Here is a 24,622-nt window from a genome sequence, read left to right as displayed (position 1 = left end):
GCCGTAAAAAACTAGTACCTCCGAGGTACTAGTTTCTGGAAACCGCGGGGCAAGGGCGGGCGTCTGATCATGTTTCTGGTGGTAGCTCGTGGCATCTGGCGCCCGCCCATGTCCCGTCACGAAAAGTTTTTTCCCCAAGTCTCCACGGGATGCGCACAAGCACCCAACAGCGCATGCGCACACTTCGGTTTTAAAAAAAACACAACCCCTGCTGCACCACTTCTTTGCTGCGCCGCAGGATTGACGTATGATTGGCACCTCCCCCCAAACCACCGGACATCAGCGGGACATTTGATCCGGCGGCCACGCGGTAGTTCGCTCCGGGGCAAACAGCCACGCCTCCCCCCCCCCGCGATATCTGGCCCGTGTGACCAGGGCCTTGGTCAGATTATATTAATGGTAGTTGTTAGAGACAGAGGGAAACACACCAAAGACCCACAGAGTGCAATTTCTAGTGTGGTACCACACAAGAATATCTCAATGTTTCTCAGTTATGTCTTCGCTCAATCTGCACTCCAGGCTTTAAAAAATATAGCTAGTCAACAGAAGTACCACACATAGGTGATGAAATGGACTACACATACAACAAACCAATGTCTCTAGAACTAGGGCTATCAACCTCCAGGTGGTGGCTGGAGAACTCCTGGGGTTACAATTGATTTCCAGGTGACAGAGATCAGTTCACTTGGAGGAAAAGGCTGCTTTGGAAGGTGGTCTCTATAGCATTATAATCTATTGAAGTCCCACCCCTCCTCAAGCCTTGCTTTCCTCAGGCTCCAACCCCAAAATCTCCAGGTATTTCCCAACCCAGAGCTGATGACCCTATTCTGGAATACTAATATATGTTGCTATGGGCATTTTACTCTTTTAAAAAGTAAACACATACTAGAAAGTAAACAGATTCAGGCAGGTAGCCGTGTTGGTCTGAAGCAGCAGAACAAAGTTTGCGTCCAGCAGTGGCACCTTTAAGACCAACCAAGTTTTATTCAAGGTATGAGCTTTCATGTGCAAGCACACTTCTTCAGATACAGCGAAACACAATTTCCTCAACCATGACATATAAGAAGAGAGAAGGGGTGTGTGTGTGTGTGGGGGGGGGTTAGTTGCCAGAAAGGGCTTAGTTAGAATCAAGATGCATAAGTAACTGAGCAATTATAGGTCAGATTGGATTAAGACAGTTGTTAAGATCTGTGAATGGCAGATACAAGAGTTAACAGACAAATGTGAGAAATGAAGTTTTGAGATCCGTGGCACCTTCTAGACCAACAAAGTTCAATTCTGGGTATAAGAGAAGAAGAAGACGAAGAGATTGGATTTATACCCCGCCCTTCACTACCCAAAGGTCTCTCAGAGCGGCTTACAAACTCCTTTCCCTCCCCCTCCCCACAACAGACACCCTGTGAGGTATGTGGGGCTGAGAGAGCTCTTGACAGAAACTGCTCTTTTTCAAGGACAGCTCTTGTCAGAGCTACGGCTTGCCCAAGGTCATCCAGCAGCTGCGAGTGGAGGAGTGGGGAATCAACCCCGGTTCTCCCAGATTCGAGTCCACGCACTTAACCACGACACCAAACTGGCTCAGCAAGAACTGAAGAGACCTTAATCCAATCTCAGCTATCCTCTCTGAGTTACTTATGCATCCTGATTCTAATTAGCCCTTCCTGGCGACTAACCCTCCCTCTTTCCCGTACGTAGTGGTTGAGGAAATTCTGTTTCACTGCATCTTAGAAAAACAAACTTAGCTAATTTTGTGGAGTGATTCTTACGGCTGTGTGGAAGTAAGCATCCCTAGCTAAGCGGTACCAGAGTGGGTTACTTCTATGTGCGAAAAAAGCAACCTGAAGGGTTGGTTAGCGGGTGAATAAGCCACACGCAGCGATGCTGAATCTCTGGGCTCCTGCAGTCTCCCCTCAGCTCTCCAGAGGCAGCATCACAAAGCCTCGGTCTGTGGCAGGGAGATAATTGTTGCTATGTCAACATGATGGAGGAGGGGGGCAGCCGGGGACCCCAGAGCGAGGGGAGAAAAGGACATCCCAGCAGTAGGCCGGCCGAGTCTCCGGCTGAACAAGCCGGTGAGGAAGAGAAGCAGTGTTGTGCCAGAGGGAACGAGATGATGATAATGGCAAGGGGTATGTCTCTGTGGATTGCCTGGCCATCTGAGGTGAGGGTTTGTCCACTGGGCAGGCTACTTTTATTGGAGGGAGAACGTCTCCACGGAGGGAAAGTAACAGTCAGAGAAGCCCTGGAGTTCTTCATCTTTTACGACAGGTCAGCCTTACCCTAGCTTTTCTTTCAGTAGCTGCTTTTCAGCTTAGTGAGTCTTTAATGACTCACCTGTAGAATTGGGGTCCAGTCACGTGGGTCACAGCCAGAATATTGGCACCCCAGAGATCGCCTCTGAAAAGGACTGGAAGCAGAGGCTCAGCATAGTGATTTCAGCAAGCGTTTATTCGTTACATCGGGAACGGAAGATAAAACTGGCCGGCCACAGGCCAGCTTATATGCTTGAACGCACCACACCCAAACCACACATCACAGCCCAGAGGTTCAGGAGTGCATCGAATGGTCCCTTCCAGCTCCCTTCCCAGTCTCTGCATGTCTAACCTCTTCTAATCTTCTCTCCCTGACTGCCCGCTACGAAGTAAACAGAACTGCCAATTAGGGTTGCCAAGCCCTCACCTGTTGTATAGCGGGGGAGTCCAGTCTTCGTCCGGGAGTCCATAGAGTTTCCCCTCGGATGATTGTGGCCCCGCCCCCAACATGCCCGATGTGATTGCATCACTTCCAGGTGACATGCTGATGCCGGGCATGTCATGTGCTTTGGGGGTGGGTGTCAGCTATGCTGCCATGGGGATTGGGGAGTTCATTCTGTGTCTTGTTAATTGCTATTGCATTCCTGTCCCTGCTGTTCTGCCTTTGCTGAAACGCTGAATGAATGAATGAATTGAATTTATTACAGCGCATAGCCAGAAATTTGCTGAAACGCTGATCTCTACAGATGTTCAGGAGGAGGTTGTATTGTCTGGAAGTCTCCTATGTACCATGAGAGACACCTGGTTCCCAGCTTTAGCCACCTAACGGTTCCCTAACTTGTTCCACATGCGGGAGGGTATCTAATTGGCCCATGCCATGGGGCGGTGCATACGAATACCCTATAACCTATTAGGCTCTATTGGTTGCCGCTATTCTTAACAGTGCCTGTGTTACTGCACCTATAGCTTTGCAATAAAAGTATAACCGTTCCTGAATGCGTGTACTTCATTGTTAGCTGTGGGTTCTGACGGTGGGGTTCCCCTGGGGCCCGATCCACTGGCAGCGGGTAACGGGCCTCTCGGATGGGGGTTTCCCCCCCCCCAGGGGGGACTTGGCAAGCCTACCCCCCACACTCTCAAAACCTGCACCTATGTTCAAGACGCGCCTTGGGTGGTAGGCAGTGGCCCCCATCCTAAACTTGGGTTCGAGACATTGCACTGGGCAAACGGATGCAGATGATCCCTTGCACTCAGGTTCAAGACGAAGCCCTGGCAAAGCAGATGCAGATGATCCCTTTGGCCTAAACTCGGGTTCCAGACAATGCCCTGGCAAAGCGGACACAGATGCCCATCGTCCATGTCATTAGTATTTTAAGGCATGTTTTGCTTCTAGAGTTTCGTGTGAATGTAACTCATTGCACAACAGCTACAAGCTTTACATGAAGATAGCTTCAGAGAGTAGCCGTGTTTGTCTGCAGTAGAACAACAAGATTTTGGAAGTATAAGCTTTCATCATATCTGATGAAGGGAGCTTTACTCTTGAAAGCTTATACCCCAAAAATCTTGTTTAGGGATGGGCACGAACCTACTCACAAACTAAAATTTGTCACGAATTTTGGGTGGTTTGTGGTTTGCAAAGTGATGTTTGATAATGGAAGAACCACCACAAACTTCCATGAATTTTGATGCACTTTGTGGCGGTTCATGAAAAGCATAAAGCAGGGGTTGAAATGGCTCCAAGCCATTTCAACCCCTGCTTTCTGGCCTGCATAAAAAACAACTGTTTAATTTAAATGTGGCGAGCTCTGAGCCATTTAAACCCCTGCTTTTTGCTCGGTGCTGCTTTTGGCAGGGAGCAGAAAGCAGAGGTTTAAATGGCTTGGAGCCATTTAACCCTCTGCTTTCTGTTCCCCGCCAAAAGAGGTGGCAAGCACAAAACAGGGGGTGAAATGGCTTAGAGCCCTGTAAACCCCTGCTTTCTGCTCCCTGTCACTTTTCGCAGGGGACAGAAAGCAGGGGGTTAAACTATAAATCGCTCACGAACCGATTCAAACTCAGTTTGTGAACCAGTGTATTGGCTTCATGGTTCGGTTTGTGCGGTTCGTGCTCATCCCTAATCTTGTTGGCCCCTAAGTTGCTACTGGGCTCAAATCTAACTCTTCTACTGGAGACCGACATGGATCCCTGATTAAAAGAGCTTTGGCATCTGACAAAGGGAGCATTCCCTCTCAAAAGCTTACACCCTGAAAATCTTGTTGGTCTCGAAGTTACTGCTGGGCTCAAGTCTACAAGTTTTACATGGTAGATCCTGCTCTTATTGAGGCCTGTCAGGCATTTCTCCAGAACTGGCTGCAATCATTCCTAAAGAACCCGAGCACAAACTGTCCCTCCAATATTTCCAATGCCTCTTGAATCAATATCTAGAACAAATCTCTTTATAAAATGTTTGTCTTGTGATCAGATGTACCCAGGAGCAGGCAATGTATGAGGCTGCTCTGAATGGTGAAACATGCTCTTTCAAATTACAAAGGCTCCAAGTCCTCATCAGTTTAACAGGAAGATGAATCAAATAAAGTCTTGGCTGATAAATTGGCGAGGTCCAATTGGAATTGGTAAGTCTGAGTAATGCCATGTTACTGTAAGAGGTAGTAACGTATTGCTATGAGAGTTGGACCATAAGGAAGGCCAAGCGCCGAAGAATAGATGTTTTCAAATTATGGTGCTGGAGAAGACTCTTGAGAGTCCCTTGGACTGCAAGGAGATCAAATCACTCAATCCTAAAAGAAATCAACCCTGACTGTTCCCTGGAAGGCCAGAGACTGAAGCTGAAGCTCAAATACTTTGGCCACCAAATGAGAAGGGAGCACTCACTGGAGAAGACCCTGATGCTGGGAAAGATTGACGGTCAAGGAAGAAGGGGACAGCAAAGGATGAGATGGTTAGACAGTGTTATCGATGCAGCTAATGTGAAATTAAGCAAACTCTGGAGGAGGGCAGGAGGGCCTGGCGTGATGTGGTCCATGGGGTCACAAAGAGTCAGACTCAACTGTGTGACTGAACAACAACAACTGTAAGAGGAAATGAAGAAGAAAGCAAAAAACAGATGCTTCTTTTAGTATACATTTTAAACAGAAATCTTCCATGTTATTGCATAAAACAGCTCCATATTCAGCACACATTTAGTAAGATTAGCCTTGTTCATTAAATTAAACCAAACTTTGCCTCTTTCAACCAGTTATAAAATCCTAACCAGTACTTATCGTAATTTTCCATGTTTCTTTCTTCTATGATACATGTTAATTTCTCCATTTCTGCGATATGGAATAATTTAATAATTATTTCTTCTTTAGAAGGAATATTGTTCTCCTTCCATCTTTTGGCAAAAACACTTCTTGCTGCAGTTAGAATCTGCATAATTAAATATATCTCTTTTTTCTTAAAGGTATCAGGTATAACATTTAACAAACAACATTCTAGATTTAAAGGGAAATCTATATCCAATATTTTATCTATAATTACTTTCACCATAGCCCAATATTTTTTTGTTTTACTACAAAGCCACCACATATGATAGAAAGTTCCAGTACAATAATTACACTATAATTTGGAAAAAACCCATAAATAAAATTATTTTTTTAAAAAAGGAAATGAAGAAGAAAACATTAGATATGGCTTCATATGGGGGGAATTCTAAGCCCCCTCATACCATGTCCTGCTGCCAGCACAGGCTTGCCAACACCAATCTGGGAAATTCCTGGAGATTTGGGGGTGGAGCCTGGTAAGGGTGGGATTTGGGGAGTGACGGGAGCCCAGCAGGGTCTAATGCCATTGTGTCCACCCGCCAAAGCAGCCATTGGCTCCAGGGGAACTGATCTCTGTGCTCTGCAGGCCAGTTGTAATTCCAGGCTCCACCTGGAGCTGGAAGATCCCGGCACAATATGCCAGTGAAAATGCTGCCGTAAGCATTCCTTGGTTTTCTCATGCAAGTGGCTCCCTTTCTATCCAAAGGGCCCTTTTTCTAGAGTTCCTGTTGATCAAAGTTCCTCCTACTAGAAACGTTCTGAGTGTGCATGGCCCTTAGAGTTGGCAAGCCTGGGTGGGGAAATACCTGGGGGGGGTAGAACCTGGGGAAGGCGGGGTTTGGGGAGGGACCTCAGCAGGTGAAATGCCATAGAGTCCACTCACCACACCAGCCATTTCCTCCAGGTGAACTGATCTTGGTCACCTGGAGGAGACCAGTTTTATTAGTGGGAGATCTCCAGGTGCCACCTGGCGACTTAGAACCCTAAAATCTAGGGCAGGGAGATGTAGGCCCATGCTGTGCGGCCTATCATCTTAGGGACAGGAGTCCTAGCTGACATTTATGTCATAAGAACCGTGCAGAGAAGTTGTGCCACGGCCGTGGAAATGCAGCAGGAGGTGGGAGTTAACATGGGCAGTGATGGGAGGGGTGCTGCCAGCGTACCGGCATGATGTCATTCCCAGCGAAAACCCAGAAGTGCCATCACAGTGTTTTAGGAAATGCTGAAAACTCTAGCATTTCCAGCAATTCCTAGAGTGGTGTGATGTCACTTCCGGGTTTCCCCAAGGAGTGGCGTCATGCCATTGAGCTGATGGTCACTTCTGACCTTAGTTTTCTCCCGCTGGAGCAGCAGTGAGCAACAGGAGCTGGGAGTGGGAGATCTCACACCCTGGTGGTAACTGGCAATCCCAGGAGGCAGGTGGCGGGGGGCTTATACATTCCTCCGGGGTTCTGTGGTAATGCTGCTATTTTCACTGGAGTAATGTTGTGCTGGGGAGTGTGCTGTAGATTGAGGAAGTTTAGGATACTGTCTAGCGACCACTGATCCCCCAGAATCCCCTTTGTGCCACCCTTTCCTGACCCCTGCACTGGAGGATCTCATTGAAGCCATGAAGCACTTGGAACAGATTCTCTGTTCAGAATAACGAGTTCATAATTACAGTAGCCAATAGGTATGATTCCCGCTCCCGCCTAGAAGGCGCCCAGCGTGCCCAAACCCTGAGAAGCAACGGTTCCCTACAGTTAAACAATTAGACTATTCCCACACTATATATTCATTACAGACTAAGCAAAAGCCTCTTGCTGCACACCACCTGTGGCCTTGGGTTGATAACACACCATCAAAGCAAAGCTAGCGTACATGGAAAGGAATGCAGTGGAGGAGATGAGCGCATGGGGTTGAGGGTGGACATGCGCACCAGAGTATACTACCGTTACCATGGCAATATAGGTTGTTGACAAGCGAGGGGGGGAAAGGGATGCAGACAGGCCCAATACATACATTAAAGACACATTGGCAGCTTGCTGAAATCTAGTCACCACCAATCCCCCATAATCCCCCTTGTGCCGCCCTTTCCTGACCCCTGCACTGGAGGGTCTCAGTTGCCAAACTCCAGATGGGGCCGGGAGACCTTCCCAAATTGCAACTGATCTGCAGACGGCCATTTTCTGGAGCGTAATGGCTGTTTTGGCCTCCTGAGGTCCCTCCTCTCCCCAGACCTCTCAACCTCCACACCCAAATCTCCAGGAATTTCCCAATCCAGAGATGGCAACCCTAGGATAGTGGCCAGTACTTCTCACAGAAGCTTTGGCCCACCGGCCAATTTCCAGAGTACCTCTTCAAATGTGGACAAACATAAAGTTAATTTTGCCTTCGAGGCTGTGGTATAAGCTTTACAATGATCTTATTGTCTTTTTCTGGAATCCAATTATCAAGAGATTGCCATACACTTATTTTTAATATGTGCAGAATATGAATCACTTAGCAGAGGTTCTCGGAATGAGGCCTGAGCTACAAGTAAGTTATGAATTGTAGCAAAATGAAATGTAGTGATTAATTTGCTCAGCAAACAATGTGTTTCAGCTCAGCATCATGCAGTCAAGGTCCCAGCAAAGAAAGTCAGGCTTAGGACACAGGACCAGCCTGCAGACTCCTTAGGAGAGCAGGTAATCCTGAAGACTGGATGATGATGATGATGATGATGACGACGACGACGACGACGACGATGATGATGATGATGATGATGATGAAGAAGAAGAAGAATCATTCAGGGGTCATTTCCTGCAGGAGCGTACAGGAGCACAAAGGAGAGCCCAGGCGGTGGGCACATGCAACAGGCCCCACCCCCTGCTCCCAGCAGCCCTCAGTCAGAGCAAGAAGCAGCCAGGTAAGTTGCAGAGGGCCCCCCCCGGCCCCCTGGTCCAAAACAGTCCAGTGGCACCTTTAAGACCAAGTTTTATTCAGGTACAAGCTCTCCCTCCTCTGCGAGGACAGATCTGCACGTTCCCCCCCCCCAATAGCTAGCAATCCAAAACAGTCCAGTGGCGCCTGAGCGGTGGGTGTTGCCTTCTGACACACTTTTGGTGATGTCAGGGGGTGTGGCATATGCAAATAAGTTATGTTAATGAGTTATGCTAATGAGCTCCTGCACCTCTTTTTCTGCGAAATGACCCCTGATGATGATTTTATTGATTGATTGATTGATTTGTATCCCACCCTCCCAAAGGCTCAGGGCGGCTCACATGCAGCAAAGCCGAAATATAAAATACAATAAAACATGTAACAGAATAACACCACAATAAATTCTATGCTACATCACAGTGCTGCTGCTGATGATGACTTCAAAACAGTCCATTGGAGCCTGAGCGGTGGGTGTTGCCTTCTGACATACTTCTGGTGATGTCAGGGGGTGTGGCATATGCAAATAAGTTATGCTAATGAGTTATGCTAATGAGCTCCTGAACCTCTTTTTCTGGACGATGTACAACAATGAATAAAAACATCACTATAAAAAAGTAAAATACATTAATACCAGTAGATAAATTAAAACTCCAGATGGCAAACGAAAAAAAAATCTAGCATCACTAGAAGATACACAAAGTTAACGGGAGATTAGGGTCGCCAACTCTGGGTCTGGGGAAATTCCTGGAGATCTGGAGGTGGAGGGGAGGATTTGGGGAGGGGAGGGGTGTCAACGAGGAGGTGATGAAAAGATAGAGCCACAGGAACTGTGTAAAGTGCGCTCAATGTTTTTTTAACAATAACAATAATATTATAAATATGAAAATTACAAAAATGATACTAATACAATCAAATTGTAAATCCAGTTATAGAAGATGACAAAGACGGCGGGACGGTGGTCTCCAGAATGTGATGCCGTTTCGACAACGTCTTCTTCTGACCAAGAATCTATAAGCTTATACATGATATAATACCTATGAACATTACATATGAAAGTTGCACTTTCCACACATCATCCAGTAAGGTTTTGTACCAAGTGTATTTTAAATTTTGCTGTACAATTACCTAAGATGTAAGTACTAATGTTCATAATGTTCATAAGCTTCATCGAGCGCACTTTACACAGTTCCTGTGGGTCTATCTTTTAATGTCTATGGACTGTGACCATATTTGTCTTTGTACATACTAACGAGGAGGTGATGCCATAGACTCCGCCCTCCAGAGCAGTTGTTTTCTCTAGGAGAATGGATCTCTATGGTCGGGAGATCAGTACAGTCTGGGAAGGGGGGAGTCTGAGGAGGGGAGGGACCTCAGTGGGATATGATGCCATAGAGCCCACTTTTGAAAGCAGCCATTTCCTCTGGGGGAATGGATCTCTATGGTCTGGAGATCAGCTATATCTCTGGGAGATCTCCAGGCCCCACCTGGATGTTGGCAACCATAGGTTTACCAGCGAGAGATGGTTTGGAACACACAGGAGGTGGCTTGAGGAAGGGAAAGGCAGGGAAAGATGTAGAAGAAGAAGAAGAGATTGGATTTATACCCCACCCTTCACTACCCAAAGGAGTCTCAGAGCGGCCTACAAACTCCTTTTCCCTTCCCCTCCCCACAACAGACACCCTGTGAGGTAGGTGGGGCTGAGAGAGCTCTGACAGAAAACTGCTCTGTTTTGAGGACAGCTCGTATCAGAACTATGGCTTGCCCGAGGTCATCCAGCCAGGTGCAACTGGAGGAGTGGGGAATCAAACCCGGTTCTCCCAGATTAGAGTCCGCGCACTTAACCACTACACCAAACTGGCTAGATATTGTTCAAGCAACTAGAGGTCCTATATCTGAGCAGAGGTGGAGACAATCTGTACCCAGTTAAGATTTCTTGCTTGTAAGAGAGAAGATTGGATCTATACCCCGCCCTTCACTACCCAAAGGTGTCTCAGCGTGGCTTACAAACTCCTTTCCCTTCCCCTCCCCACAACAGACACCCTGTGAGGTAGGTGGGGCTGAGAGAGCTCTGACAGAAACTGCTCTTTTTCAAGAACAGCTCATGTCAGAACTAGGGCTTGCCCGAGGTCATCCAGCCAGGTGCAACTGGAGGAGTGGGGAATCAAACCCGGTTCTCCCAGATTAGAGTCCGCACACTTAACCACTACACCAAACTACTGTGCCAACACTCTGTGAACTCTTTTGTCAGATCCTACCCTTTACCTACAAAGCATTTCTGTCTGGAGCTCCATTGAATGCAGGAGCCAAGCCTAAGAATATGCATTATGGCCTCTTCATTTATTTTGGTAACCGTGTCTGGCTTGGAAACAAGCGGCTGGAGATATGTCTTTCTTATCCAGCAGCTGTACATCTCCTACTCCCCGCAGAATGTGGCAATCCCGCCCCCGCCCCCCGATGGTTTCCTCTGTGTCCATTCATGAGTACTCCACGCCCACGTCGTGTAATAGCTGGAAAGACTCCTGGATGCCCTTGTGAGCTGCCAAGTCACTCGCTACCTACGTGGGTCTTCGGACAGAGCTGCCCGGCCTGCTGCACCCCCTTCTAAATATGGCAGGGCTCCGCTGGATAGAAAATGCCAGCCTAGTCACCGCCTCCACTGGTCTTACACTCCTCATAGTAAAAACCCATGTGCATTGTGTTTGGGGAGCTGGAGCTATTCTTGGGTGTTATTTTTCCATTTGCTCCACAGCTGTTTTCTGTCACAAGTTCCTGGCGCTGGGACAGGACAGAGAGCTGGCAAGGGGAAGGGGGCAACGGTGGCCTAAACTCACACGTGAAGCTCCCTTTGTAGAAATTCTAGAGAATGAGGCAGGCCCCCTCCGTTGTTCCACTCCCCCGAGCAAAGAGTGAGGAAGGAGCCAGAACGCTAGGCCAGGAATCCGGACTCTCCCCTTTTATTGCCATGGAAGTTCATCCACGGTCACTGTCCTTTTTCGCGGGGGGAAGCAACCAAACGCAGTGGAGGCGTAGCAGACTTTCAAAGGGTTGCTCCCTTTGCCGTAAGCAGAACACATGGTTTCCAGGTGGGAGCGTTTATGGCTAGCATTGTGACTCATTCGTGCTGTCCCTCTCCCGCGAACAGGATTTTGGAAAGAGAACGACTAAGGTGTGGCAACTGTAAAGTCGATTACGGAGGCTGAGTTACATTGGCCCTGTTCAGACAATGAATAGGGTATGCTGAAGGTATGCGTGTGTGCGTGTGTGTGTGGTGGGGGTTAGATCACAGCAGCTGGCCCTGCCCTGCCCACCTCCATGTGTTCCCCAGAAGCGTAAAACAAAGCCAAGCGTGCACACAAGGGTATGAAAAGCAGCTGTTTCCATATAAAAGGCAGCTTCCGTTTACACAAATGGAGCCTAAACGTCCATGTGCGCAGACCCACAGAGCAGCAATCCCATTTCTACGTAGGGATGCCAGTCTCCAGGCGGGACCTGGGGATCCACCTGGAATCACAGCTCACCTCCAGACTACAGAGCTCAGTCCCCCTGGTGGACTCTTTGTGTGGACTCTGTGGCATCGTACCCCACATTGTCCCTGCCTTTCCAGGCGCCATCCTCAAATCTTCAGCAGTTTCCCAACCTTCAGCTGGTAACCCGACACCCCCCAAACCCCGCTGGTGGCCAGGGATGACCTGGCATCCCTAACTCCCCCCCCCCAATGCATTCACTCTCTGATGCCTAAAAAAGGCTATAGGGGCCCCGGTCACACGGGCCGGATATCGCGGGGAGGAGAGATGTCTAATTGCCCTGGCGCAGTTTGATCCACGATTACACGATCAGACGCGCCGGCAGCACACCATGGGTCCTTCCCTCGGCGCCAGCAGGTAAACAAGGGACTGGAGGGGAATGCCGTGCGCCGGCGTGATCACACCACGGGAGTCTGGAGGCAGCCCGTGGCAAACGTTTACTAGTATCTTGGAGGTACTAGTTTTTTTAACTCGCATTGTCGGCGGTAAGCCACGGGTGCGCTCCACTTCCCAGATGTTGGTGTATGATCGTGCCCGGATAATCCGCCCACCATCCGTGCCTCTCCCGTGGCAACATTGCCGTGTGACCGGGCCTGAGATTGATGGTGGAAAGTGCCGTCAAAGTGCAGCCACCTTATGGTGACCCTGTAGAGTTTTCAAGGCAAGAGACATTCAGAGGCGGTTTGCCATGGCCTGCCTCTGTGTAAGGGCCCTGGACTTCTTTAGTGGTCTCCTTCTAACCAGGGCTGACCATTCTTAATTTCCAACATCTGTTAAGATTGGGTTTCCAAGGCAAGAGATGTTCAGAGGTGGTTTGCCATTGCCTGCCTCTGCATAGCACAATAAACAATAGAAGATCACACAGCAATAGACAAAAGCCTAGAACAAAGAATACAAAAATACATATACAATCTCATTCAATAAAGTGCATACAATATCAAAAAAGTTCAAATGTAATTTGTCAATATTTTCTGTGATGCAATGAGTTTCACACAAGTCATACAGGTAACGAAGGTTCCGCGTATTAATAACTTGGTTTCGATGATCTTCTTCGGTAATAACTAGGCATAAACAAAATAGTGCTAAGGAACCAATCATACACAAAGGAAATTACACAGAAAATTAGAAAAGGAATTACCTCTTACATATTTTTCATAAGCATAATGTCCATGAGGATCCGAGGTATGAGTGTCTCAACAAAAATTTCCTGTATAGGAAACAAACTTATCTCAATGAAAATCATGCCTCAGCATAAAGGTACTGGTTTAAAAACATCATAGAAACTTGGAATTTACCCATAATCAAAATATACAATTTCTACAAACTCCAAAACATCTGTCTGCTGGTATTATCTCTAAATGATTAAAAAATAATAAACTAATATATAGACAATGAGGCAACTTCCAATTGTAGAAAGGGGCATGCACCTACTGGAGGCATTTGAAGGGAACACATAAAGACTACAGAAAACAAGACAGCTCCAATGTCTGATTGAGGCTGAAAGGATGGTAAGTTTTTAAGCGATGAATCCAGAAAGCCTCTCGTTGATATAATGCTTTCTGTAAATTAATTCTATTATATGTGTTGGTAATTAAGGTTTCTAGGACCAAAAATCTGAAATCATTAAAAGCATGACCCTTATCAATAAAATGTTGAACTAAGGGAGATTCAGGATATCGCTGTTTGATACGTGATTTATGTTCAATAATCTGTGTGTTTGTGGAGTGAGTAGACATACCGACATAACATAAGTCACAGCCACATTTTTATCAGGTAAATGACCCGTTTGGATGAACAGTTCAAAAAGGATTTTAAATCATATTGAAAATTAACCTCAGGTAGGTAAATACTTTGTGTTTGCCATGCTAATGGACACATTGAACATCTACCACATTGATGATGGCCAGCTGGAGTCACGGAAATTCTAAGAAGTTAAAGTGAGTCCACACGAACCAGAGTATTATGTAAGCTTTTTGTTTTTTTAAAGCCAAGAAAGGGCTTGTCCTTACAACCTGGGATATCACTGACTATATTTAAATGTCTGAGAATTATTTTTTAACTGAGTCAGCAAGGGACATATAATTAAAGGCACAGTGAATATTGATTCTGTGGTTCCCAGCTTGATCTGTATCTTTAAAGAGATTAGTACGTTCTATACTGCGTGCTCTAAAAGAAACACTTTCTATAACGTGAGATGGATAACCCCAATCCTTAAACTGTTTAGAAATACATTCTTCCTCATAACGCTCAGGCAATGTTGTTCCTTTTTGTTGTTCAGTCGCACAGTCGAGTCCGACTCTTCGCGACCCCATGGACCACATCACGCCAGGCCTTCTGGTCTTCCGCCGTCCTCTGAAGTTTGCTCAACTTCATGTTCGTTGCATCTATGACACTGTCTAACCATCTCATCCTTTGCCGTCCCCGTCTTCTTTGACCTTCAATCTTTCCCAGCATCAGGGTCTTCTCCAGTGAGTTCTCCCTTCTCATTGGGTGGCCAAAGTAGATGAGCTTCAGCTTCAGTATCTGGCCTTCCAGGGAACAGTCAGGGTTGATTTCTTTTAGGATTGACTGATTTGGTCTTCTTGCAGTCCAAGGAACTCTCAAGAGTCTTCTCCAGCACCATAGTTCAAAAGAACTGAGTTCTCTGCTGTGGCCTGTCTGTCTTGTGTGGCCCTCCACGGCATAGCCCACAGCCTCATCGAACCATGCAAGCCCCCTCACCACGACAAGGCAGTGATCCATGAGGCTTCCTTATTGGCATGTAAATATTGTGCATAAGGCAGGTTAGTTCTTAAATGTCTAGCATGATGGGATTTAAAATGAAGATATGAATTTTTGTCAGAAACTTTAGTGAAGGGTTTATCAGCCAGCTTACCTGAACAGGACAAAAAAATAGAGTTGTCAAAAAAATTAATAATTGCCTGGCTGTATTGGGAAGTGAATTTTATAGTAGAGTGTCTCCCATTCAGCCAGTCAACAAAATTCACATATTTTGCCATATCATTAAACAAGAAAAACAAGTCATCAGTGTACCTCTTGAAAAGAATAATATTTTTTAAAAGGGTTATTGTCAGCATTAAGAATCCACTTTTGTTCAAATATGGCCATAAACAAATTGGCCACACTGGGTGTGAAGGTGCTGCCCATTGCTACCCCCCTGATTTGGAAATAGAAATCATTCCAAAATCTAAAGAAACTCCTGGTCATCCAAACGGGTCATTTACCTGTTCATCCAAACGGGTCCTAGAAACCTTAACTACTATTTTGTTTATGCCTACTTGTTACTGAAGAAGGTAATCAAAACCAAGTTATTAATACCCGGAACCTTTGTTACCTGTATGACTTGTATGAAACTCATTGCATCACAGAAAATATTGACAAATTACATTTGAACTTTTTTGATGTTGTATGCACTTTATTGAATGAGATTGTGTATGTATTTTTGTATGCATTGTTCTCTTAATATACTAGCTTTGTGCAGCTTTAGTGTCCTTCGTTACACAGCCTCTTCTCTAGATTTTGCCCATGCATAGCAGCACTGGAAATCCTTGGTGGTCTCCCGTCCAAGAATTAACCAAGTATTAACCCTGCTTAGCTTCCAAGATCTGATGAGATAGGACTAGCCTAGTCAGGGCATTGAGATTCACAGGTGGTATTTATGGAAGATTCAGATAACAATGGTTCCACTTCAAAGGAGAACCATTTTATTCATTGACCTCCATCACATGGGCTATATTTTGAGAATATAAAACGCATGACTGGCCAAGGTGTGAAGTTTAATCAAGTTACTTGCTATAATTTATGTGAAAATCAAACAAAGACTGTCACAAAGTTTGGATTGTCCAAATGAGATTTTATTATATTTCATATGTGTGATCTTTCCATGTTTTTATTAAAATTAAAATCATTCGTTTGCCGTTTTGAAGCTAGTCTGAAATTAGGATCACCTTGTATCCTAGGAAACACAGACAGTATTTTATGTGCTCTTTTTATATTAAAAAATTGCATAATAAAAAAGGAGCTGACAATTATGTATATTATTCAAACGGAAGCTGTTGCTGAACACAGTTTCTGTACAATTCTGGAATCAGGTCTATTATATGCTTGTTTTTAAGAGGCACTTTAACACCAAATATTGGGATCCTAACCAACGCTCCCTCTAAGCTGTGGAGTCTTGTGAGCAAAAATTCGACTTTGTGAGCTACTGGCATTAAAGTTGCAAGCAAGCACTTTGGCTACTGCATAAATTAGTTTGCTCTGGAGCCCTCCTTCCTGAGCCAAGACAGAAATGCATGAGCCGGAGGCTAAAAAACTGTGAGCTAGCTCACACTAACTCAGCTTAGAGGGAACACTGATCCTAACATGTAATCCAGGCATGCAAGTATCTCCTTGTTTGGTTGTGCCAAGAGGTAGAAAGTCCTGTGTTGGAACCAGAGAATTCCAACCAGAGAAGATCCAGCAAAAGTAGTTATTGTATGAACTGATGCTAGGGTTGCCTGGGAAATTCCCGGAGATTTGGGGATCAAGCCTAGGGAGGGCAAGGCTTGGGGAGGGAAGGGACCTCCGCAGGATATGATTCCATAAAGGCTGCTTTCCCAAGCAGCCATGTGCTCCAGGGGATCTGATTTCTGTAGCCTGCAGATAAGTTGTAATCACTAGAGATCTCCAGGCCACACCTGGAGATTGGCAAAACCAACTGATGCCTCCATACACAACTACTGTATGAACATATAAACAAATCGAGCAGAGGTCAATCAGTGGCTATTAGTCACAAGGTATAGATAGTAACTCTCGGTCTGGGGCAAGTGATGCTCTGTCTTCTTGGTGCTGGGGGGGGGGGAAACAGTGGGAGGGCTTCTAATGTCCTGGCCCCACTGCTGGACCTCCTGGTGGCACCTGGTATTTTTGGCCACTGTGTGACAGAGTGTTGGACTGGATGGGCCATTGGCCTGATCCAACACTGGCTTCTCTTATGTTCTTATGTACTGCAATTTGTGTGTGAAGTGGACCTAATTAGAAAGGTCAGTGACTGGGTAAGAAGGGGCATCAAGACCAGAAAAGGGCTGAAGATTTCCTGGAATTACAACTGATCTCCTCATAGGATAGCCAGCCCCCTTCTGGGGATGGTGGATCACCCACCCACCACCACCGTTCATCTGGCTGGTGGGGGGACTTACTGGCAGGGGACGCAGGCCTAGGCTGCTATCGCCAGGGATGCAGCAGTATCATGTTTGGGATGTACTGGAAGTGAGGTCATCCCTTCACTGATTTCGCAGCCATGCTCTTGTATGTGGCCAAAAACCTTATGTTAGACGCCATTTTTACCATAGAGCTTTCGCCCAAATAGCAGAGCGTTGCCACAATGCCAGCAATGTGATGACTTCACTCCTGGTGCATGCTGGAAGTGACGTCACCCTGATGACGCCCATTCCTGATGAGTCCCCCCCCCAAAAAAATGATAGAGATCAGTTCCCCCGGAGAAACTGGCTGCTTTGGAGGGTGGGCTCTATGGCATTATTCCCCACTGAGGTCCCTCCCCTTCCCAAACCCCGCCCCCTCAGGCTCCTCCTCCAAAATCTCCAGGTATTTCCCAAGCACAAGTGGGCAACCCCACCTCTTCCATACTCCTCTGTCTCACCCTGTCCCTTTCAATACAAAGTGAATTGCTGCAATAGTGCATACAGTTTGAAAAAACAGAGACAAAAATCCTGTTAAGCTTCCATGTTGATTTAATTCTTGTTTTTCAACAGGTAAGCGTCATCGAAACACAGGGATGACATCAAGATGAACAGATGAACGAACGAACTTCTCGAGTTTTACAATTCGTTTCGAAGCATATCTTTATCAAACTGATTGATCTCAATTTTCCAATGTTCTTTCTACAGTACAATCCACCACTAAGGTATTCATGAATTCAGAATGGCTTTCCACAGCTTTTTGCTAACAATTGTTTCCTTACTACGGTGGACTGTTTTGGACCAGGGGGAGCTCTGCAACTTACCTGGCTGCTTTTTGCTCTGACTGAGGGGTCATTTCCTGCAGGAGCGCACAGGAGCGGAGCTCCGGCAGTAAAGAGCCCAGGGGGCGATAATATTTAAAGATAAGGTCACCCAGTGAAGTTTACTGGTAGTAGGTTCGGGACAGAAGAAAGGAAGTCATTTGTCATACAACGGGAAATGAAGTGATGGAGTCCACACCCATGAATGAGGCAGCTGCCACAAGTTTAGACCTGATCTATGCATTCAACAACAACAAAAGACGGCAGAACTGTGGCCACAGTGGGATACAGTGGGGTACAGTGGGTGGTACCACTTTAGACACAGGTGGGACAGCCATGTTGGTATGAAGCAACAGAACAAAGTGTGACTCCAGTGGCACCTTTAAGACCAACAAAGTTTGATTCTGGTATAAGATGTCGCGTGCATGCATACCAGTTTTGGGATTTGGGAATATCAGGAAATACTGATATTTTATGGGTCCAATATACCCAATGCCCCCCCCAAAAAACAAATTTTTGCACACCCCTGGATCTAGGGTATAATGCAACAGAGTCCACCCTTCAAAGGTTCTATTTTCTCCAGGGGAACTGATCTCTGTAGTCTGGAGACGAGCTGTAATTCGGGGGGGGGGGGTCCCTCAGGTCCCACCAGGAGTCTGGCATTCCCAGGACTCGCTGTCGTTCAGGGCTACGACCGGCAGTTAAGTTGGCTGTGCTTAAAGCCAGAGCATAATACAAAGCTCATGCACGTAATCTTGAGAGAGAAGGCAACGGAACCAAGCTTAAGTTGTCCAAGATGAATCAGGGATGAGTTTCTCAGCGAAAAAGAAGAATCTGGTGGAGAGTACAGTTCTTCCAATGGGCCAGATCATTTGGCTTGGATCCAAGGACTCCCTTCTGCTTGGGTGAGTAATCCTCCTCCAACTGAAGAAGGCTTCCTTTCATGACAGAAGCCAGGTTGTACCGAAATAGGGCTCCTTCCACGGGAGCGTGGAAAGAGACTTGTCGAATCCATCCCCTTTGCAGTGCTAACGACTGGTGTTCAGAGAATGCCAAAAGGAACTCTGTTGAAATGTTTCACAGATTTTGAATGTGATAAATATTTGTTTGTTTGCTGCAGCTGAAGAATTTTACACAGCCTTTATTAACACACAAAGCTAACTAACTGTGCATGTTGCCAAAACTTTGTTATAGGTACTCTTCAGATATTGAGGAAGGAGATGCAAAGTTTTCCTCACTTTGTTACGAGGACAATCTTTAACCTTTTTTGTTTGTTTGCTTTCAGAGCCTCAAAATAGCCTCCCAAGTCAGTGGGATAGATCTTGTGAATCTCTTCTGCTAGTAAAGACACCAGGAGTAGCAGGTCCCTGCTGAGGGCAAGCGAATTCCTGCCCCTGCCCTCCCTTGTCCACCACTGCTCCAGTGAATAGCAGGGCAGAAATGGGGGGACACAGAACATCGCTGATGTTTTCACTTGGAACCAGTGTTCCCCCCCCCCGCAAAGTTCTAGGAACTGACCAAATCTCTGACCGATTTCACACAAGAGCTGTGCCACGGCCGTGCCTCCCTTTGCCCCGCTTCTATTGGTCAATTTCCCGCTCGAAGCCGCGTGGCTGCATTTTGACCCATAGCTTTGCCTGACTTTCCCCGCAGTTTCATGATCCTCAAAAAACAGGATCACGAAACCGCGGGGGAAATCGGACAAAGCCGCAGGTTAAAATGCGGCTGCGCGGCTTCAAGTGGGAAATTGACCAATAGAAGCGGGGCAAAGGGAGGTGAGACGGCGGCACAGCTCTTGTGTGAAATCGGTCTCTATGTCCGGATTCAAGTCCAGAATCACCTTAGAGACCAACAAGAATTTCAGGGTATAAGCTTTCAAGAATCTAAGCTCCCTTCCAACACGACTACCCTCTGTTGTTGTATACCATAGAGCTTTGGGATTTCTAGAGCATCAAGAGTGTGTGTGTGGGGGAAATGACATCACTTCCAGATCTTCATCTAGAAGTGACATCATTTTGTTGTTTACCATAGAGTTTGGGAATCCCTAAGGCATCAGAGGGATAATGACATCACTTCCAGGTCCTCACCTAGAAGTCACATCATGTTGTTGTTTACCATAGAGTTGTTTACCATATGTTGCTTACCATAGAGTTTGGGGATTCCTAGAGCATCGGGGGAGGCTGATGTCACTTCCAGATCTTCACCTAGAAGTGACATCATTTTTTCCTCCCAGGCCCACCTGCCAAAGAGCTCCCAGGGAGTGTGAGTGTAAGCCTGGCATCCCTAGAAGGTGCATTCCTCCAGCAGGAGTCTTCCCCTGTAGCAAGACACTTCCAGGGGAAGTGTTAGGGGAAGGTTACTTATGCAGTAGGACAATGCCTCTCAATGCCCATCCACAGGATCTAACCCTGTGCATTTAAGACTGCAGCCTGATTCCCAGGTCAAAATACCATTTTGTCAGATTTGGCTCCACCTTATGGCCTCCCTATTATGGGCTTGCTCCACCGCCCCCCATAAGTGGTAGACTTATCACTGGGCTCCTTCCCCTGGTCTATCAGACGCCACCAGTTTGCAGCCCTGGCTCAGTGCAGGCCTCCCTCTGGCCCCCAACTAATTATCAAAAGTTTGAAATTAAAAGTTGGTAATTATGGGAGAAGACCCTGATGCTGGGAAAGATTGAAGGTCAAAGAAGACGGGGACGGCAAAGGATGAGATGGTTAGACAGTGTCATCGATGCAACGAACATGAAATTGAGCCAACTTCAGAGGACGGCGGAAGACAGGAGGGCCTGGCGAGATCTTGTCCATGGGGTCGTGAAGAGTTGGACTCGACTGTGCGACTGAACAACAACAAATTATGGGAGGTCCACAACACATTCCCTAGAAAGTCCTACCTGCTTTCAACAGAGGCGGACACGTAATGCCATGAGAAGTCACGGCTTGCGACTTTGCTCCGTGCACATGTGGAATGTTGCAAATACTGGGGGGTGGGGGGCAGTTATCGCTGAAAGTTGTGGCAAGGGCTTATTTGGACAGTTTGGAGGAAAGAAATCCACACCCGATATATATAAAAAAGGCACTGACAAAAAGCAGAAGGGAAGAGCAAATTGCCTTCTCGTGTCGTGTAAGGCACAGCTTGCTTGCTTAAACCATCTGGTGTGTTTTACCAAACCTTTTCCGTGTCCAGTGGGGGACAACCTTGGTGCATCCAGATCACTGCTTGGGGAACAATGCGACTGAGAGACTGAGGTTCATTCTTAAGGGACATGGGGTGTGGAGGATACTGGCTGGTAGAGGTGAACGTCTGGGTACCTCCAGCCTTTGAAATGCTCTCTTTTTTTGATATTGGGGATGGGCTTTGTGCTAGCCTGAAGATCTAAAAAATTTCATGTAATGGAATCCAAGGATGGTTGAAACACAACATCACCCTTTGGAAAGCGATGCAGAGCAGCGCTTGGCTGCCAGACAGACAGATAGAGGAGCAGGCAAGCAGACACATACAGATTATTCCTTTAGTTGCAACTGTACAATTTGGAAATTAAACGGAAAAAATCTGGCAGGGATTTAGAGGTGGCAGATGCCGTCTCTGGAGCATTTGACAGGATTCCAGTGGAATAAACTTGGATCTTCTATATGTTATTTTAATTAAAAGAATGAGAGAGAAATGGTGGGGGGAATACTTAATCTCTGATGAAAAACAGCGTGAGCAGCCAGGTTCAATGTTGTCAAATGGGACCATCCTGAAAATCCCTGATCCCTTATTGTCAAATAAAAGGAGGATTTTCCAGAGGTAAATAGGAGCCGAAGAAGAAGAAGAGCAGGAGGAGGAGGAGGAGGAGGAGGAGGAGATTGGATTTATACCCCGCCCTTCACTACCCAAGGGAGTCTCAGAGCGTCTTACAAACTCCTTTCCCTTCCCCTCCCCACAACAGGCACCCTGTGAGGTCGGTGGGGCTGAGAGAGCTCTGACAGAAAGGGCTCTTTTTCAAGGACAGCTCTTATCAGAACTACGGCTTGCCCAAGGTCATCCAGCCAGGTGCAAGTGGAGGAGTGGGGAGTAAAACCCAGTTCTCCTAGTAGAGTCCGCACACTTAACCACTACACAAAACTGGCTCTCAGACCTAGGCTAATCATGCTGCATTCCTAATTATGGATGGCTTGTCACCATATTTCTGAAAAATTTAAATTGCTTTTAAGATAAGAATCAAGTTAAGAGTATTTTTATTTATAAGGTATCCAGTTTTATTTTGGCCTATGAACTTTGACGTAATCTCACTCTGCCTGTCTTAAATTTGGGTGCTTTAGGATAGGTTGACATGGGATTGCTACTGATGTTGCTCCCAAAAAGGGTGATGGCTATCTCTCTAGTCCTAAGGTCCTCAACCTTTTTGAGCCTGCAGGCACATTTGGAATTCTGACGTGGCATGGTATGTGCAGCAACAAAATGGCTGCTACAAAATGGCTACCGCAGACTATGATTGCCACAGTCCAGAGGAACTGGTTGGCCACTGGGTGAGACAGGATGCTGGCTAGATGGACCATTGCCAGGGGGGGTTGTAGAAAAAGCCCAGCAGGAACTCATTAGCATAATAGATCACACCCAACAGCAGAATCTCATTAGCATATTAGGCCACACCCCTGACAGCACAGCTCATTAGCACATTAGGCCGCACCCCCATGTTACCAGAAGTGTGCTCATCCAGCCACACCTACCTTTTGCTCCTTATTCTGTTTACCTTGTTTGTTGTCAAAACCCAGGGCTTTTTTTGTAGCAGGCACTCCTTTGCATGTTAGGCCACACACCTCTAATGTAGCCAATCCGAATGAGTTTCTGCTGTTGGGTGTGGCCTATCATGCTAATGAGTTCCTGCTGGGTGTGGCCAACTCAGGAGCCAGCTGGAACTCCGTTTCTGTGCGTTCCTGCCCAAAAATAGCCCTGATCATTGGTCTGATCCAGCAGGGCTCTTCTTATGTTCTAAAGAAGGCCTCATCCTCTATGCCCTGTTGTTGGCCCTCCAGAGGAACTGGTTGGCCATTCTGTGAGACAAGATACTAGAATATCATGGATCATTGGTCTGATCCAATGGGACTTTTCTCATGTTCTTATAAAGAGCTTGACTTCAGTAACACAGTATGGATCCTTGTGTTGCGGTAGCAGCTGCTGCCAAAGCAACATTAAAAAAAACCTGCACGGCCAATCAAATCTACAGTAGCTGATCAGAAGCATTGCTGGGAAAAGCCCTGCCTGGCTACACCCAGTTTCCAAATGGGCACAGTATTAGGTGATTTTCTCAACTGTAATCAGTTGTGCAGTTAGGTAATTTCAGATGCTGGTTTTAATAGTCTTAAACCCCCCCCCCCCCATCAAAACTAATGTCACCTCTGGGGGAACTACAGTTCCCAAAATGCACCGGGGGGGAGGGAAGTAGAGGAATAAAAGCAGAGGTTAACCGGACAGAACTTAAAAAGGTAAAGGTAAAGGTTTCCCTTGCTTGAAAGCCAGTCAAATCTGACTCTAGGGATGCGGTGCTCATCTCCGTTTCCAAGCCAAAGAGCCAGCGCTGTCCGAAGACATCTCCGTGGTCATGTGGCCGGCATGACTAGATGCCAAGGCGCACGGAACGCTGTTACCTTCCCACCGAACCTATTTATCTACTTGCAATTTCTTGCTTTCGAATACAACCAGACTAATTAGTGCCGTGGTTTTTTACCCTAAAGTCTGGCCTTGATGACACCAGGGACTGTAATATACGAACAGGGTCCGGGTCAATTGGCCAACTGTGATACCATGTCATTTCTAGAAACCTGGAAATTACATAGGCAGCTCTAGGAATTTTTGGAAGAACCAGATGTGATGTCCCTGTGCCTCAGCCTCCAAGAAGCAAGTGACCAGAGAGCTGCAGATAGATTGGCAAAAAAACGAAGCCTCTTCCTGTTTACTCTTCGGTCACTGAACCCTTTGATGTGCAGATTGCTACGCTTAGGGAAAACAACTTCCTTCTCCTCTCCTCTCTCTCTGCTCGGACCCATGTAAAGAAGGAGGACACATTTCTCCATCTTTGGCACCGTGAATGCAGAATGCTTCTCTGCATCTGCATCCATCCCTAGCTAGATAGGATAGGAACTGTCACTGTCTCTAAGCCGCACTATCCAGTATGTATTTCCTAAGTAAATATTTTCTTTTAAACTGACAAGTGGCTCTGTGTAACTTTGTAGTCTTTACGAGCATACGCTGAACAAAGGAGCTCTGCTGTGTTCTGAGCCTTTGTAAAATTTAGCAAGGGATCTGGACTAACATACCAGCTCTCCCAACAGGAATCACCCGAAACTCTATGGTTTACCATCGGTTCCTAGCTCTACCCCATGTCACTTCCAGGTTTTTTACCAGAAGTGATGTAGCACTGCATGTGACACTGCAGGGGGTTGTTTTCCTCCCACGGCTGCTCAGAGTGGCTGCAGGCAATAGGAGCAGGGGGGAATGGAAACCCAAGTAAGCCCCTGAGCAAGGTGGTATCTGGCTTTTCATCTATCACTTTGAGCAGGGGTCATAACTTATTTGCATATGCCACACCCCCTGACATCACCAGAAGTGTGTCAGAAGACAACACCACTGCTCAGGCTCCACTGTTTGGATTGCTATCTGTTGTGG

Source organism: Gekko japonicus, unplaced genomic scaffold, assembly GCF_001447785.1.
Source record: "Gekko japonicus isolate JY-2015 unplaced genomic scaffold, Gekko_japonicus_V1.1 scaffold1618, whole genome shotgun sequence".
Lineage (NCBI taxonomy): Eukaryota > Metazoa > Chordata > Lepidosauria > Squamata > Gekkonidae > Gekko > Gekko japonicus.
Note: the sequence above shows the minus strand (reverse complement) of the source record.